A 17,694-nucleotide genomic window follows, 5' to 3' on the forward strand; every position below is an offset into this window, starting at 1 on the left:
CTGTAGTTCCCTGGGTCCTCTTTATTTCCCTTTTAAAAATGGGGGTTATGTTTCCCCTTTTCCAGTCAGTGGGAACTTTACCAGACTTCCACGACTTCTCAAATATGATGGATTGTGGCTTAGCCACCTTATCTGCCAGTTCCCTCAGGACCCGCAGATGCATCTCATCAGGTCCCATGGACTGGTGCACCTTCAGGTTCCTTAGATGGTCTTGAACCTGATCTTCCCCTACAGTGGGCAGTTCTTAATTCTCCTAGTCCTGGCCTTTGCCTTCTGCATCTTGGGCGGTGTTGCTGGAGCTCTTGCCAGTGAATACTGAGACAAAAACATCACTGAGTACCTCAGCCTTCTCCATATCCTGGGTAACCAGGTCTCCTGCTTCCTTCCGGAGAGGGCCCACATTTTCCCTAGTCTTCCTTTTGTGACTGATGTACCTATAGAAGCTTTAATTGCTGCCCTTGACGTCCTTGGCCAGATTTAATTCTATCAGGGCTTTGGCTTCTCGGGCGGTTTCTCTGTATTCCTCCCAGGCTATCGGTCCTGAGTTAAAAAATGCTACTTTTTTCTTCATGCTGGAAATGGAAAAACAATGTACACACTTTTTCTCTTCTTTCTTTTTCTTTTCTTTCCTTTCTTTTCTTTCTTATAGATTTATAAGAGACCACAGAATCACACAGAATCACACAGAATCATCTAGGTTGGAAAGAACCTTGAAGATCATCTAGTCCAACCGTTAACCTAGCACTGACAGTTCCCAACTACACCATGTCCCTAAATGCTATGTCAACCCGACTCTTAAACACCTCCAGGGATGGGGACTCCACCACCTCCCTGGGCAGCCCATTCCAACGCCTAACAACCCGTTCTGTAAAGAAATACTTCCTAATATCCAGTCTAAACCTTCCCTGGCACAACTTGAGGCCATTACCTCTTGTCCTATCGCTTGTTACTTGGTTAAAGAGACTCATCCCCAGCTCTCTGCAACCTCCTTTCAGGTAGTTGTAGAGGGCGATGAGGTCTCCCCTCAGCCTCCTCTTCTCCAGACTAAACAACCCCAGTTCCCTCAGCCGCTCCTCATACGACATGTGCTCCAGACCCTTCACCAGCTTCGTTGCCCTTCTCTGGACACGCTCGAGTAATTCAATGTCCTTTTTGTAGTGAGGGGACCAAAACTGAACACAGTAATCAAGGTGCAGCCTCACCAGTGCCGAGTACAGGGGTAAGATCCCTTCTCTGTCCCTGCTGGCCACGCTATTTCTGATGCAAGCCAGGATGCCATTGGCCTTCTTGGCCACCTGGGCACACTGCTGGCTCATGTTCAGCCGGGTATCAGTCAACACCCCCAGGTCCCTCTCTGACTGGCAGCTCTCCAGCCACTCCTCCCCAAGCCTGTAGCGCTGCTGGGGGTTGTTGTGGCCGAAGTGCAGCACCTGGCATTTGGCCTTATTGAAACTCATGCAGTTGGCCTTAGCCCATTGCTCCAGCCTGTCCAGATCTCTCTGCAGAGCCTCCCTACCCTCGAGCAGATCAACACTCCCACCCAACTTGCTGTCATCTGACCACATTGCTTATTATCCTTTTCCAAGTTTAAGCCATTTCTACCACAAGTAAAACATTTTAACCGGTCATTTGGTGTCATTTCACCTTAATTTAACCCAAAGGTATCACAGAACTGTTACAACTCTCTGAGCTCCCAGTCCGGGTCATGACAGGACTCCATGCTGGAGCAGGGGAAGAATGCAAGGAGTCCTGCCCCTGAGGAGGAAGGAGTGGCGGGACTGACCAAAACCCCCATTCCCTTCCCCCCTGCGCTGCTGTTGGGGGAGGAGGTAGAGAAATCAGGAGCAAAGCTGAGCCTGGGAAGAAGAGAGGGGTGGGGGAAGGCATTTTTAAGATGTGGTAATGCTTCTCACTGTCCTACTCTGTTAAGTGGTGGTGGTGTTTGACCTGCCTATGACTGCCAAATTAGGAGGAGACTAGTTAAAAGGTAATTCTGGCAGGGGGAGATCATGACTGCCGACTCATTGACCACTGACTCTACACCCCAGACTCAAAAGAAGAAGGAGGAAAGGGAAAATTAGGCATGTATGCTAATTTACATGCTAAGCAAAGAGATTATGACCAATCACTTAGCAGAATATTAATACATATGTATCGGTGCATTGAATATGTATAGATTTTGTGTATAAATAATTGTAGTTTTTGGGACCACAGTGTGCTGTCTTGGGACAGGCACCCATGCATGTGCATGGTAAATACACATATCTATTTACTATTTTACATAGTAAATACGCATATCTCAACTCTGTGTGTTAATTGCCTCTTTGCACACCAGGTGACAAACCCCCATTTTGGGACAACAGAAGTGCTAACTTTTTGCGTCAGTGTTATTAGGGCTGTTGGAATTTATTTTATGAATTAGTCAAATAGTGTCGTATAATTTTGGCTGTAATTTGAAAATATCAGTATCTGCAGTCAGGCTCCTATCTGGCATTTAAAAATCATAAACTTGCAAGCTGCTTCTGTATTATTTACCATTGAGCAAAGCAGATTTTTCTGACCCTGTTGTGCACCAGTCATATAGAACACAGCTGGATGTCTTTATAGTTCAGGGACCATTCTGCTAGTCATTGTGATAAGGGTTTGGATTTCTCCAGATAACGGATAAATGCAAGATCTCAGGATCACATGTTATACCTGCTTTATACTCAAAGCTTCTAATTTCCAAAGCATTAAAAAGTGTTGTTTTATTGGCTTGCTCTGCAAGTACTGACTTTATCCAATTTGAATTTATCCACTGATTGCTAGTGACTAGTGCTAGATGTTCTAGTGTCTGTTAGGGCTTGTATTTGAACAAAAGAATTTGTAGGGGATTTTTGAAAGCTTCAAGTTACATTTGGGTACTGAAGTACTCAGCTAAGGTCAAAGCATACTTTGCACACTTAACTTCAAAGTCTAATCCTATAGTCTAGTTATAGTAATTTGACGTCTTCAAAAATCTCACCTTTTCTTTAGGGAAGTTGTTGCATTTGAAAGTAGCTGCAAAGAAATAATCTATTTTCTGTGCTATAGGTGAAATCATAGTCAATTTTACAGAAAACAATGCTATCAAATTTCAAGGATGCACCTTAATAAACAAGGAAGGAGAAACTGATTTATGACTTTCCAATCAATCTGCCATTTTGTAGCAAATTCATATACTTTGAGTGATGCTGTTGTATGTTTGATGTCAGACTTCAATGATTAAATACTTCATCAGTTGGTCTGTTAACAGAGCTTCATCATTATAATGCCAAGGAGAACAAATGACTTTGTTCAGAAATTTACTTGCATTAAAAAAAAATGTCACCTGTGGAGATACTATGAAAATTGAATGACTCTTTTCGAAAACTAGGCAGACAAAATGAACAGGCTGTGCCACAACATCAATAGCATGGGTTTGTTTCGTAATAATGGGAAGTGTCAAGTTTCTTATAACCTACCTTACTGCATGAGTGTTTTTCACATTACACCTAATTATTATCCTTATGAAATGAAATAAAATAAATGAATGGTAGTATGACAAAAAGAAGGAAATATATTTTTGTGCTGGGTTTGTGTGTGTGGTGGGGGGTTTTGGTAGCCGGGGATGGGACTACAGTGGTGGCCCCTATGAGAAGCTTCTAAAAGCTCCCCCAGCTCCAAGTTGGACCCACCTCTGGCCAAGGCTAAGCCAGTTAGCAATGGTAGCCACGCCTCTGTGATAACATATTTAAGAAGGGGAACCTGGGAGGGGGAGTTGCGAGGACACCTATGCGGACACTGAGATCAGTGGAAGAAAGGAGGAGGAAGGGGGAGGGGTGTGCTGGTGCAGAGACCCCCCCTGCAGCCTATGGTGAGACAGCAGGCCAACCCCCTGCTGCCCATGGAGGACCACGGTGGATCAGAGACCCACCTGCAGCCTGTGGAGGACCCCACACTAAAGAAGGCCAGGACTCTATGGGAAGAAGTCCCTGCTGTTGTAGTTCGGCACTGAGAGGACTGCAACATGTGAGAGGGGCACCATGCTGGAGCAGGAGAAGAATGCAGGGAGTCCTCCCCCTGAGGAGGAAGGAGCAGTGGACTGACTGTAACCCCATTCCCTGCCCCCCTGTGAAGGGAAGTTGCTACAAGTATACTTGAAATTGCTAATGTACAGGGACCTGTAATATAAGACATTTAGTCTTAACGTTAGACATCACTTGTATTTTACTAGCTTTTATTTTTCCCTGTATTTTTCCTGTATTTTACTGTAATATATATAATTTCATTTATACTTTTTCCTAACTACCCTCTGTAGTCATTACCCAGTTACTCACTTGTAAGATGTTTTGAAACCTGTAACTCCTTGCCTAGTAAAGATAAGACAGACCTTGGACAGTCTGAAAAACTCCCTGAGTACATCCCTAATAGCAGGAACCTAAAGAAAACAAAGGCCTAAGAAGACGCCAGTGCCAAGATAAGTGAATAAAGCTGGTCTAAACTAACCTCCTTGGAACAAACAGGAGTGAAGGACGGATGAGGTCACTCTATGACCATATATGGACACAGGAAACCTAAAGTTCACTAAGGGACAGTGTGAGAAAGGCTGTGTGGACCCCTAAGGAGGGGAGAGGACCCTCACTCTATTTTTACTACGCATGCTCAGACTATGTAAATGAATTCTGAGAACCCATTAGCATAAGACTGCCTTTTCTAAGAAATCTGATGCATATGTATGCTTTTTGTGTATATTAGCCAGAGAGTTTTGTTAGTAAGGGTGGCACTTGTGGTGGAGCGATCCCCAGTGCTGCCCAGCGCTGCGAATAAAGAATACCTGCTGAACAGTTATACTCAATTCTGACTGTTGAGTGAAGCTCTTTGTTTCACCTGCACCGCTCGGTGGGAGGAGGTAGAGAAATCGGGATCAAAGCTGAGCCCAGGAAGAAGGGAGGGGTGGGGGAAGGTGTTTTTAAGATGCAACAATGCTTCTCACTGTCCTACTCTGTCTTTTAAGTGTTGTTGTTGTTAGTGTTTGAATTAAATTGATGTTCTTTTTCATCCCCTAACAAGTCTGTCTTTTGCCCGTGACCCTCATCTCAATCCCTGAGCCTTTTTCTTCATTTTCTCCTTCCCATTCCTGAGGGGGAAGGGGTGAGCAAGTGGCTGCATGGTGCTCAGTTGCCCTCTGGGCTCAAACCACAACAATTTTAAAAAAAGGCTTCTGATTGAGGGACTGTAAAATGTGTGTCTAGTTTTTAGGGCTGCCTTACTGCATTCAGTCATTGCATGCACATTCAGAGTTTTTATTTGTGGTTTAACAATTTGAGGTGAAAAATGCTTCATATAGAAAATTCTTTGTACATGATGAAGCATGCAATTTCCTGATTGTCAATTAATTTTTTTAATATACCTTGCAAACTGTTTAGTATCCTAATTTTTCACTTCTCCAAATTTAAAGGAGAAGAAATTTAAAGGACAGAAGAGGCAGGAAGGTGATAGATGGGAGTTCAGGATTCACTTTGGTAGACCCTCATCTGCCTCCCCATAGTCTCATTAACCTTGCAGCTGAAGATGATTCTCCAGCCTCACTTTAGAAGGCATTCATGACCATACTGCACAAGCCTGATCAGGTGCCTGATCATTGTCTGATTTTGCTATTAAAAGCTTGGTTGTGTATGTAAGCCTGATGGGCTAGTGGCTATTTTTTAGCCTCATTTGGAGGGAGAGGAGGAAACCTAGAAGAGATTCAAGTGTGCTACCAATAAAGGATGTGAAAGTAAAAAAAAGACTAGGAGACTTTCTTATCTTATTTTCATGACTTCAGATTTTGAGTAAGTAGGGATGCCTTAGTGCCCCTTTGTGTGTCATTAAAAGAAGAGCTTCTGAAAGTCACATACTTTCATCCCTTATTATACATCCCCTCACTGGCATTCAGCAGTCCCTTTTATATAGTCTTAAATCCATCACTTGTGTCTGTCATTCCTTCTCTTAAAATCCTCTCTACTTCACTGTCAGCCAAAATCATCATGGCATAGCATGAACTCTGTCATCTGACCTTTCCTTTATGCAATAACATTAATTATATCATTTCCCTCCTGCAAGCAGACTGCTACAGATCTTTTCTTTGTCCAGTTGATGTCTTTTCTAACACCAGTTGTGGCAACTGTCTTTTTTATGGTCTTCTACCTTGGTTACTGAATTCTCCTACAACTGTCTCTTTCTCCAGCCAAACTTTTTGAGAAAGCTGTGATTAAAGTTTTCCTCTTTGTTCATGATCTTTGTTTAACTTTTTCATCCATTCAACTTTCTTCTGTTCCTTCACTTCCATCAAGTTTCATATGTCTGTATCTTCATTCATATTTCCTCCTCTTAATTCCTTTTCTTCCTATTGCAGCTGATGCTTGGTGTAGTTTCTTGGTTTGTATGTTTGGCAGTTTTAATTTTTTCCTTTAAATAAATTTTTGAAACATGTTAAATCTATTAAAATTATTATGTAAGTAGATTAGAAGACCAGAGCACAAATGCATTTTAGTTTTCTATAAACCAAATGTAGCAGTCTGCTACATGGTTAGGTACATCAATAATCAAAAAGTCCTCTGAAACCGAATGTATGCTATTCCCTCAAGTCTCTACATTGGCTTTAAAATGGTGACTTAGAATAACAAAAGAATTTACAGAAGACCATGAAAGCATATGTTGTTTTATCTAGTTTTTTATATCTTGCACATGGGTTCAGTTTTTGATTGATATTGTGAGTGGATGTAGAAAAAGCAGTGTTTTTATAGAGCCTGTCATTTTATAGGCCATCTTTCACTGAAAATCCCTCTCTTATGGTTTCTTCAGTATAATCTTGAAGATTAAAGACCTTGGGAAAAAAACTGAACTTCTTAAAATCGAAACTTCCACAAAAAAGCTTTTTTTAGGTGAATATGGCCTGTTAGTTTGATATGAACTTTCCTTGTGAAACCATTTCTGATGAATAGCAGACCTATTCAGAAAGTATCCACAGGCCATTGCTTTTAAATCCATTTGTGAATGTCATTTAAATGATCACAGTTTTCAGTATGATCAGAAATATGTTTTGGTGCATTCATGAGATGCTTGGATTAGATGAGATGTGTATTGCAGTGCCTTAAGGATTGTGGAAACTTGCAAAGTATCTACACTATAATTAGATTTCCTTCATGAGTCTCACATTTTGTTATCCTCTCCTTCCTCTGCAAATGGGGAAAAACTGAAAAAGTAATGGATAAGAATAAATACAAATCTAAGGTATAATTGTGAAGTAATTAATGCTTATTGAAGTTTTGGAAGCAAAGTAAATTTTAGCAGTTGGCCACAAGGGAAAGGGCAGTAACACTGATCAAGATGATGTGAAAAGAATTCTGCATTAATCGATATTTAATGACAACGCATTGAGAGGTACAGATTTGGTCTCTTTTGAAATGTGTAAAATGTTATAAATAACCATAAAGGGAAAAGTTGATAAAGTATTCAGAATATGCTTTCGCTCTGCATTTCAAAGTTTTCAACTGAAAATGCACTGTTGTTAGCAAGAAAATAGCGGCGGAGAGGGATTCATCTTGCTTCTTAATAATGTCTCTTTCCATATACTAACCCAAGCTCAGAAAAATGCCCATTGGTGCTGAAGGAAAAATGAATAGGAGCCTTATTTCTTACTTCACTTCCCAGAAAGTAAAATATGCTGTGAACTTGAGATGATCAATATGAGAAGATGGCCAGAAGGAATTTTTTTATTTTATTTGGGCAGTATTAGTAGTAAACAAGCTGAGGCTGTCTTCAGGGGCCTGATACTGCAAGGTACAGGGAGTACCTCCCTGGAAGAATTTAAACAACCATGGTTGTAGAAGTATGACAGCAGCTGGAGTTCAGGTCACTTGGAGGATCTTTCAGAAGATGTTGCACTGTAAGCATTGTACCATAAGTCTATATTTTAAATGTAATATATATAATTTTTTATTTTTGAGATTCATTGCAGAATCTTCTAGTGATGCTGCTGTTGCTTTGAACATGAAGTCCAAATTTACATGGTCTCTTAGTTTTGCTCATATTGTTCTTAATTCAGTAGAAAATATGGAACTATTTTAGAAACTGTATTGAAACTGGAGTACCTCTCTTTAATTTGTCTCCAGTTCCCTAAATGCTTTTGTTAATGGGAAAGCAGATAGTTTTAATGAGGAGGATACACTATCATATTTCACCCTTTGTATATTCGCTCTCCCAAGCATGATTACTTAATTACCTTTTTTCAAGGCTAATAGAAGAATTTCTCCATACTAGATTTTATGGAAAGACTTTTATATAATAAATAACTTGCAGTTTCAGGAAGAGTATACTTACTCCAGTGAATTTATTCAATAACTTTCTAATTAAAATTCATTCTTGAAAATGGAAGATTGCAGACTGGTAAGAGAAGCCAAACCCCATGGATTTCTTTGGCTGGTCTGTTAGACGGAGGCTGCTGCTGTTCCAGGTTACAAACCCAGCCCTAGCAAGGTTGAACACGTATTCCAAAAATGCACACACAATCCACACATGGTTGGCCAGACAGACAGCAGAGGCAGAAAATATAAACACAGGCAATACTCACATAAACATGAACAGCACACGCAGATCAATCTTATTCCTTCTTTCTGGCTGCTCAGGGTTGAAGTTTGCTAGCAGAACATAAGAACACCCTCACTCCCTTGATTCACAAGCACACTCACATTCACTGATGTATTGGGTTTGCATGGCAAGGTTTTGGTAGCAGGGGGGGCTACAGGGGTGGCTTCTGTGAGAAGCTGCTAGAAGCTTCCCCTATGTCCAATAGACCCAACGCCAGTCAGCTCCAAGACCAACCCACCGCTGGCCAAGGCCAAGTCAATCAGCAATGGTGGTAGCGCCTATGTGATAACATGTTTAAGAAGGGGGGAAAAGTTGCTGCGCAAATGCAACTTCAGCCGAAGAGAGGAGTGAAAATATATGCGAGAAACAACTCTGCAGACACCAAGGTCACTGAAGAAGGAGGGTGTGGTGGTTTGACCTTGGCTAAATGCCAGGTACCCACCAAGTCGCTCTATCACTTCCCCCCCTTTCCCCTTTTTTTCTCAATAGGGCAAAGAAGGGAAAGAAAATAAGATAGGAAAACAAAACAATCCTTGTGGGTAAAACAACAGCACTTTTAATATAAGCAAAGCGAAGCAAAGCTCCGCGCGCGGAAGCAAAAAAAAGGAAAACAGATTTATTCTCTACTTCCCATGAACAGGTGATGTCGGGCCTTCTCAGGAAGCAGGGCTCCGATACGCGTAGTGGTTGCCTCGGAGGACCAAGGGTGACCCCACCCCCTTCCTCCTTTCTCCCAGCTTTATACTGAGCAGACGTCATATGGTCTGGAATATCCCTTTGGTCAGTTCGGGTCAGCTGTCCTGGTTGTGTCCCCTCCCAAGATCTTGCCCACCCCGTCCCACTGTGGGGGGGAAATGTCAGAAAGAGCCTTGGTGCTGTGTAAGCACTACTCAGCAGTAGCCACACCACCAGTGTGCTATCAACACCCTGCCAGCTCCCAACATAAAACACAGCACCATGAGGGCTGCTACAGGGGAAAACCAATTCTGGCTCAGCCAGACCCGGTACAGTCTCCACCCCTTATTCCATACCATTTACGTCATGCCCAGGTCCCACATAACACTCATTTATTCATTCCGTAAGCTTTCTTCACTCCTCCAGATGTTCAGTGACTTGGCTGCCATCTGTCAAGATGGATGTTCAGGACAGGAGCAGTATGTTTGACTGTTGGACTCCAGCACCGGCTAGGTTTGGGTCATCATCGCACGTATCTGGTTCACTCTTCGTCGTTCCTACTTCCTCCATCACTTCCTGCAACATACAACTCAACCCACAGATTATTTCCCCCCCAAGGTTAAATCTCCTTGAGGCACACACTGAGTAGCCCCATTATCCCGCATTACCCACCAAGTACATCCAGGTCCCTGAGCAAAAACAATCCCACGAGTGGGCTTGCCTTTTCCCAAGGGAGGAGCAATCCACACTGCCTTCCCCAGTCATTTCCCTGTGTGTACTACAGGGACCTTATCTCCTCCCACAGTATGAAGGGGTTTTGTTTGGGCAGGACCAGGACGGTTAACAGATCCTCTGGTGTTAATTAGCCAAGTGGCTTCTGCTAAATTTATATCCCAGTGTTTCCATCCCCCATTGTCCAATGCTCTCAACATAGTCTTCAACAGTCCATTGTATCTTTCAATCTTTCCAGACGCTTGTGGGTAATAAGGGATGTGATACACCCACTCAATACCATGTTTCTTTGCCCAGGAGTTTATAACATTATTTCGAAAATGGGTTCCATTGTCTGATTCGATTCTTTCAGGAGTACCATGTCGCCATAAAATTTGCCTTTCAAGACCTAAGATGGTATTTCGGGCAGTGGCATGATTTACAGGGTACGTTTCAAGCCAACCAGTAGTTGCTTCCACCATGCTGAGTATGTAGCGCTTGCCTTGGCGTGTTCGTGGCAATGGTCCAATATAGTCAATTTGCCAGGCCTCACCATATCGAAAACTCAGCCATCGCCCTCTGTTCCAGGGAGACTTTACTCGTGTGGCTCGCTTGATTGCAGCACATGTTTCGCATTCATGAGTGACCTGTGAGATGGCCTCCATGGTCAGGTCCACCCCTCGATCACGAGCCCATCTGTACGTTGCATCTCTCCCGAGATGCCCGGATGTTTCATGGGCCCATCGAGCTACAAATAGCTCACCCTTGCGCTCCCAGTCCAGGTCCAGCTGAGCTACTTCAATTTTAGCAGCCTTGTCTACTTGCTCATTGTTTCGATGTTCTTCAGTGGCACGGCTTTTGGGCACGTGGGCATCTACATGACGTACCTTTAGAGCCACGTTTTCCACTCGGGCAGCGATGTCCTGCCACAGTGCAGCAGCCCAGATGGATTTACCTCTGCGCTGCCAATTGGTCTTCTTCCACTCCTGTAGCCACCCCCACAGGGCGTTAGCCACCATCCAGGAGTCAGTGTAGAGATACAGTACTGGCCACTTTTCTCGTTCAGCAATCTTTAGGGCTAGTTGGATCGCTTTTACTTCTGCAAACTGACTTGACTCGTCCTCTCCTTCAGTGGCCTCAACGACTTGTCTTGTGGGCTCCACACAGCAGCTTTCCACTTCCGATGGTTTCCTACCACACGACAGGATCCATCAGTAAACAGAGCATAACGCCTTTCATCTTCTGGTAACTCGTTATATGGCGGTGCCTCTTGGGCACGAGCCACCTCCTCAGGCAATGCTCCAAAATCTCTACCTTCTGGCCAGTCCATGATCTCTTCCAGGATCCCTGGACGGTTGGGTTTTCCCAGTCGAGCTTGTTGTGTGATTAACGCTACCCATTTACTCCAGGTAGCACTGGTTGCATGGTGCGTAGAAGGGATGTTTCCTTTGAACATCCAATGTAGTACAGGCAATTGCGGTGCCAAGAGGAGCTGTGCTTCTGTACCAACAACTTCGGAAGCGGCTCGAATCCCCTCATATGCTGCCAATATCTCCTTTTCAGTTGGAGTGTAGTGGGCTTCTAATCCTCGTTAGTTTCTTTTCCTCCGCTGACTAATATGCTTAAATTCAGCGGGTCGCCATGTCTGATCTGAGGTCGCAAAAAAAGACTGTGGTGGTTTGACCTTGGCTAAATGCCAGGTACCCACCAAGTCGCTCTATCACTTCCCCCCCTTTCCCCTTTTTTTCTCAATAGGGCAAAGAAGGGAAAGAAAATAAGATAGGAAAACAAAACAACCCTTGTGGGTAAAACAACAGCACTTTTAATATAAGCAAAGCGAAGCAAAGGTCCGCGCGTGGAAGCAAAAAAAAAGAAAACAGATTTATTCTCTACTTCCCATGAACAGGCGATGTCGGGCCTTCTCAGGAAGCAGGGCTCCGATACGCGTAGTGGTTGCCTCGGAGGACCAAGGGTGACCCCACCCCCTTCCTCCTTTCTCCCAGCTTTATACTGAGCAGACGTCATATGGTCTGGAATATCCCTTTGGTCAGTTCGGGTCAGCTGTCCTGGTTGTGTCCCCTCCCAAGATCTTGCCCACCCCGTCCCACTGTGGGGGGGGAAATGTCAGAAAGAGCCTTGGTGCTGTGTAAGCACTACTCAGCAGTAGCCACACCACCAGTGTGCTATCAACACCCTGCCAGCTCCCAACATAAAACACAGCACCATGAGGGCTGCTACAGGGGAAAACCAATTCTGGCTCAGCCAGACCCGGTACAGAGGGGGAGGAGGTGCTTCAGGCACCAGAGCAGATATTCCCCTGCAGCCCATGGTAAAGACCATAGTGAGGCAGGCTGTCCCCCTGCAGACCATGGAGGTCCACAGTGGAGCAGATATCCACCTGCAGCCCATGGAAGACCACACACCAGAGCAGGTGGATGTGCCCGAAGGAGGTTGTGACCCCATGGGAAGCCTGCACTGGAGCAGGCTCCTGGCAGGACCTGTGTACCTGTGGGAGAGGAGTCCGTGTTGGAGCAGGTTTGTTGGCAGGGCTTGTGACCCCATGGGGGACCCACACTGGAGCAGTACATTCCTGAAGGACTGCACCCTGTGAAAAGGACCCACGCTGGAGCAGTTCATGAAGAACTGCAGCCCATGGGAAGGACCCATGTTGGAGAAGTTTGTGAAGGACTGTATCCCATGGGAGGGACCCCACACTGAAGCAGGGGAAGGGTGTGAGGAGGAAGGAGCGGCAGAGACGAAGCATTATGAACTTACCACAACCCCATTGTGAGGGACCTGCAATGATCATCTAGTCCAACTGCATATAATAGATCATTGAATACTGTGTATAACTGTTCAAGAAACAGAACAGACCCTCCCAGGATTGTCTTTATTTTATCAAATTTTTAGTCATGATTAAAAATATATATCTAATTAATAAAAAGAAAAATAGATGCTATACAGCACAAACCATTCAGTATGCTGGAAGATAAATGAACCCATGAAAAATAGTATTTGTAGTTTGAAATCAATCAATGCATTAATTCTGAAGAGATATTGCATCATATTTCAAAGGAAATAATGTGAAGGGGAAAAAATCTCGGTGCGGTATTATGCTCTTTATTAAGTAAAGCACTTCATTTTGAGGTGAAATTTGTCAGATTTCAGTGTAATTGTGCAGTTGGTTTAATGTGGTGCTGGGTGGGGATGATAAAATTCTCTCATGTAAAGAGTGTGCCAGTGTAGGAGCTAAAGATAAAGGGAAGAAGGTTGCAGGTGACAGGAATATTCAGTTGAACTGTAAAGAAGAAAAATATTAGCAATGGAGAGATGTGTAAAATAAATCAGGACAGTATTACTTTGTTAGAAAGCCTATCTGAGCCCTTTCATAGCTATTGTGTGCAGGCAATGCCACTGTTATGTTCCAAGTGCAGAGCTGTTAAGATAAGGGGAGTGGACACTGACAAGTGGTTTGACAGACATCCCTTTTCAGTCTTAGCACCAGAATCTGTCAGGCCTCGCTGTGCTGCTGGCGGAGGCAAGGACTTGCTCATTGTTTGCTTTTCTTTCACTTCAACAGCTGGATGGACTACACTTACAACTTGAAGTGCTATTGAATGTTTTCCAAGAGTTTTCCAGCAAAATCAGAGTTCTTGGCCTCATCTTGTTGATGTGAAAAATAAGAAAACAAAATAACTGCAAGTAGGTGTACACCCTAATTAGATGAACGCCAGTGCCAGTCATAAGGGACAGAGCAGAAAAATGCAGCTGGAAGGTGGATGGAGGCTGAAGTAGTGCAGGCTTAACTTCAGCTAAGGTGGAGTTGCAGCTTTAGTGATGTAAGAGAACTTCCACTGACAGGCTGATTATCTTGAGGGAGTATGTAATGGCAAAACTGCCCAAAATACTAACCTCTACCTTTCATGGGTCTTTGAGGCAACCTAGCAGCTTCTTATGGGAGTTTCACCCTTTGCTTGCTGAGAATTCATGTACTGATGGGTGCCTGTATCTGCATGAGCAGGCGCAGATAGCTGCACATGTTTTCTGACTTCTCTCAGATCTGGTGTATATGAGCCAGGTGTTTCCTTAAGAGCAGCTGCATTAAGACAGACTCTACGACCTGTCTAGATTATGAATTTCCACCCTTAAATGATATCATCCCCTCAAAACAGAGAGCAGCCATAGAATCAGATGAAGTGCATCTCGATCACACTTTTTCCTCTTTTCTCTAGAAAATACTATCATGTTTTGCAGTGCAACTCCCATTGACTTTGTCATTAAGATTTCTGTTTACAGCTTTAAATGTTGCTTTTAAACACTCTTCATAGAATCATTCAGGTTGGAAAAGTCCAACCATCAGCCCTACTCTACAAAGTTCTCCCCTACACCATATCCCCCAACATCTCATCTAAACAACCCTTAAACACATCCAGGCATGGTGACTCCACCCCCTCCCTGGGCAGCCTATTCCACTGTCTGACCACTCTTTCTGTGAACAATTTTTTTCTAATGTCCAGTCTAAACCTCCCCTGATGCAGTTTAAAACCATTCCCTCTTGTTCTGTCACTAATCACCTGTGAGAAGAGACCAGCACCAACCTCTCTACAATGTCCTTTCCAGGTAGGTGTAGAGAGTGATGAGGTATCCCCTTAGTCTTCTCTTCCTTAAACTGAACAGTCCCAGCTCCTTCAATCGCTCCTCACAGGATTTATTCTCCAGGCCCTTCACCAGCTTTGTTTCCCTCCTCTGCACTCGCTCCAGCACCTCGAGATCTCTCTAGCATTGAGGTGCCCAAAACTGGACACAATACTCCAGGTGTGGCCTCACCAGTGCAGAGTACAGGGGGACTATCACCTCCCTACTTCTGCTGGTCACACTATTTCTAATACAAGCCAGGATGCCGTTGGCTTTCTTGGCCACCTGGGCACACTGCTGGCTCATGTTCAGCTGCTTGTCAATTAGAACCCCCAGATCCTTCTCTTCCAGACAGCTCTCCAGCCACACCTCCCCAAGCCTGTAGCCATGCAGGGGGTTGTTGTGGCCCAAGTGCAGGACCTGGCACTTGGCCTTGTTGAAGCCCATCCCGTTGATGTTGGCCCACCGATCCAATCTATCCAAGTCTCTCTGTAGAGCCTCCCTATCCTCATGCAGATCGACACTCCCGCTTAACTTGGTGTCATCTGCGAATTTGCTGATAATACACTCTATGTCCTTATCAAGATCATCAATAAAGATGTTAAACAGAAATGGTCCCAACACCGAGCCCTGAGGAACACCACTTGTGACCGGCCTCCAGCTGGATTTAGCTCCATTGACCACCACTCTCTGGGACCGTCCATCCAGCCAGTGCTTGACCCAGCAGACCGTTCGCTCATCCAGGCCATGGGCAGCCAGTTTTTCTATGAGAATTCTATGGGGAACTGTGTCGAATGCTTTTTGAAAATCCAGGTAGATAATATCGACAGCTTTTCCCTCGTTCAATAGTCGGGTCATCTTGTCATAGAAGGAGATCAGGTTTGTCAGGCAGGACCTGCCTTTCATAAACCCATGCTGACTAGGCCTGATCCCCTGGTTGTCCATTATATGACTTTCAATGGCACTCGAGATGACCTGCTCCGTGACCTTCCCTGGCACCGAGGTCAGACTGACAGGTCTATAGTTTCCTGGATGCTCCTTTCTGCCTCTCTTGTAGATGGGTGTCCCATTTGCCACCCTCCAGTCCAATGGGACCTCCCCAGTTAGCCATGACTTCAGGTAAATCATGGAAAGCGGCTTGGCGAGCACATCTGCCAACTCTTTCAGCACCCTTGGGTGTAACCCATCCGGTCCCACAGACTTGTGTGCATCCAAGTGGTGTAGCAGGTCTCTGACCACCTCCTCTTCAACTGTGCTGACCTCAGTCTGCTTCCCCTCCCCATCTCCCAGCTCATGAGGCTGGGTGTCCAGGGAACAGCCAGTTCCACTGCTAAAGACTGAGGCAAAGTAGGCGTTGAGCACCTCAGCCTTTTCCTCATCCTTTGTTACCATGTTTCCCTCTGCATCCAATAAAGGAGAGAGATTTTCCCTAGTCCTCCTTTTGTTGTTAATGAATTTATAGAAACATTTTTTATTATCCTTAACAGCTGTAGCCAGGTTGAGCTCTAGCTGTGCTTTGGCTCTCCTAATGTTCTCCCTGCATAGCTTCACTACATCTTTATTGTCTTCATGAAAGACCTGGCCCCTCTTCCACAGGTCATAGATTCTCCTTTTGTTCTTGAGATCCAGCCAAAGGTCCCTGTTTAGCCAGGCCGGTCTCCTTCCCCACCTGCTTATTTTTCGGCACATGGGAACAGCCTGCTCCTGTGCCTTTATGACTTCTCTCTTGAAGTATGTCCAGCCTTCCTGGACTCCCATATCCTTCAAGGCAGCCTCCCAAGGGATTTTGTTAATCAGTCTTTTGAACAGGTCGAAGTTAGCCCTCCGGAAGTCTAAGGTGGCAGTTTTACTAACCCCTCTCTTTGTTTCTCCAAGGATGGAGATTCTCTTAACTGACTTAATCCCTGATGTAATTCTGTTGAAAGGGTATTTTACATTGAGTTAGGGTTACCTTTACCTCTTTATATATGTGTCTGTGTGTTTGTGTATATATATGTGCTTGTATATATATACAGGGTGTGATGGAAGGGTCTGTGAATCCATTTGAAAGAATCCCTTTGATTTCTGTAGGTTCAGACTCTGTCTCAGATTGCAATTTTCACACAAAAAAAGATGTTACTAGACTGCCTCTGTATTTTAATTACTATGATTTAACATCTCTTTCTGATTGGAAAGCTATTTGTCAGAAACAAACTATATGTGCCTACATGTATATACATATGTTAAACATGTATTTTCAAACCAGATGGCCTACTGGAATTACTTAGCAGCTTTAAAAATTTTTTGCTATCCTTAAAACATGTTCAGTGTGTTGAGATGTTGGATGAGAAAGCAATCATTTTCAATTTTATCAACTGGTTTCCTGTGTTGGTTTTGTTCTAACAATGTCCTTTTAAGGGTCAGTTTCTGACAGTTTGTTTTTTCTTCTTTTAAATGAGGATGCCTTTTTTTCAACTACTTGCGGGAGATATGGGCATGCACATGATTAACATGATCAATCAATGCCGATTTTATTGTAGTGAAGCAAGACTTTTATAATGTTGGTGAGAATCACATGATATGATCACATGACATAATTCTTTCTGATTGGACAGTTAGCTTTGCACATGCGCCTTAAGCTCTCTTCTGATTGGATGAAAACTGCCACATCAACATTGTACAAACTTCCTTCTCCGCCCAAACCCACACCCTGAAGTTGTTTAACTTCCTGTGATCTTCCACATTCTTTCCAGGTTATGTCCTTGCCGAAGCTGAGGCTTTACCAGTCTTGCTCGTATGCAGGATTGCTCACATGTCCATTTTCTGGCAGGAAATCCTTTAGAATCCCCACAGATCCCTCTTTTTGTTTTTGAGCAATCCAAACTCCTTGCAAGCTTTTCTGCAGCGATTGTCTAATACAAGAAATTAAGCACGGCAAAATAATAGCACGCACAATAACCACAATAATTACAATGATCCCTCCTTTTAACAATTCTTTGCTCATGATAAGTTGACCTTGCCAAAAGGCTGTGGTGTTGGTGCCAGGCTGGGTAATTTGAGCAATGG

The sequence above is a fragment of the Strix aluco genome, chromosome W, assembly GCF_031877795.1.
Source record: "Strix aluco isolate bStrAlu1 chromosome W, bStrAlu1.hap1, whole genome shotgun sequence".
Classification (NCBI taxonomy): domain Eukaryota; kingdom Metazoa; phylum Chordata; class Aves; order Strigiformes; family Strigidae; genus Strix; species Strix aluco.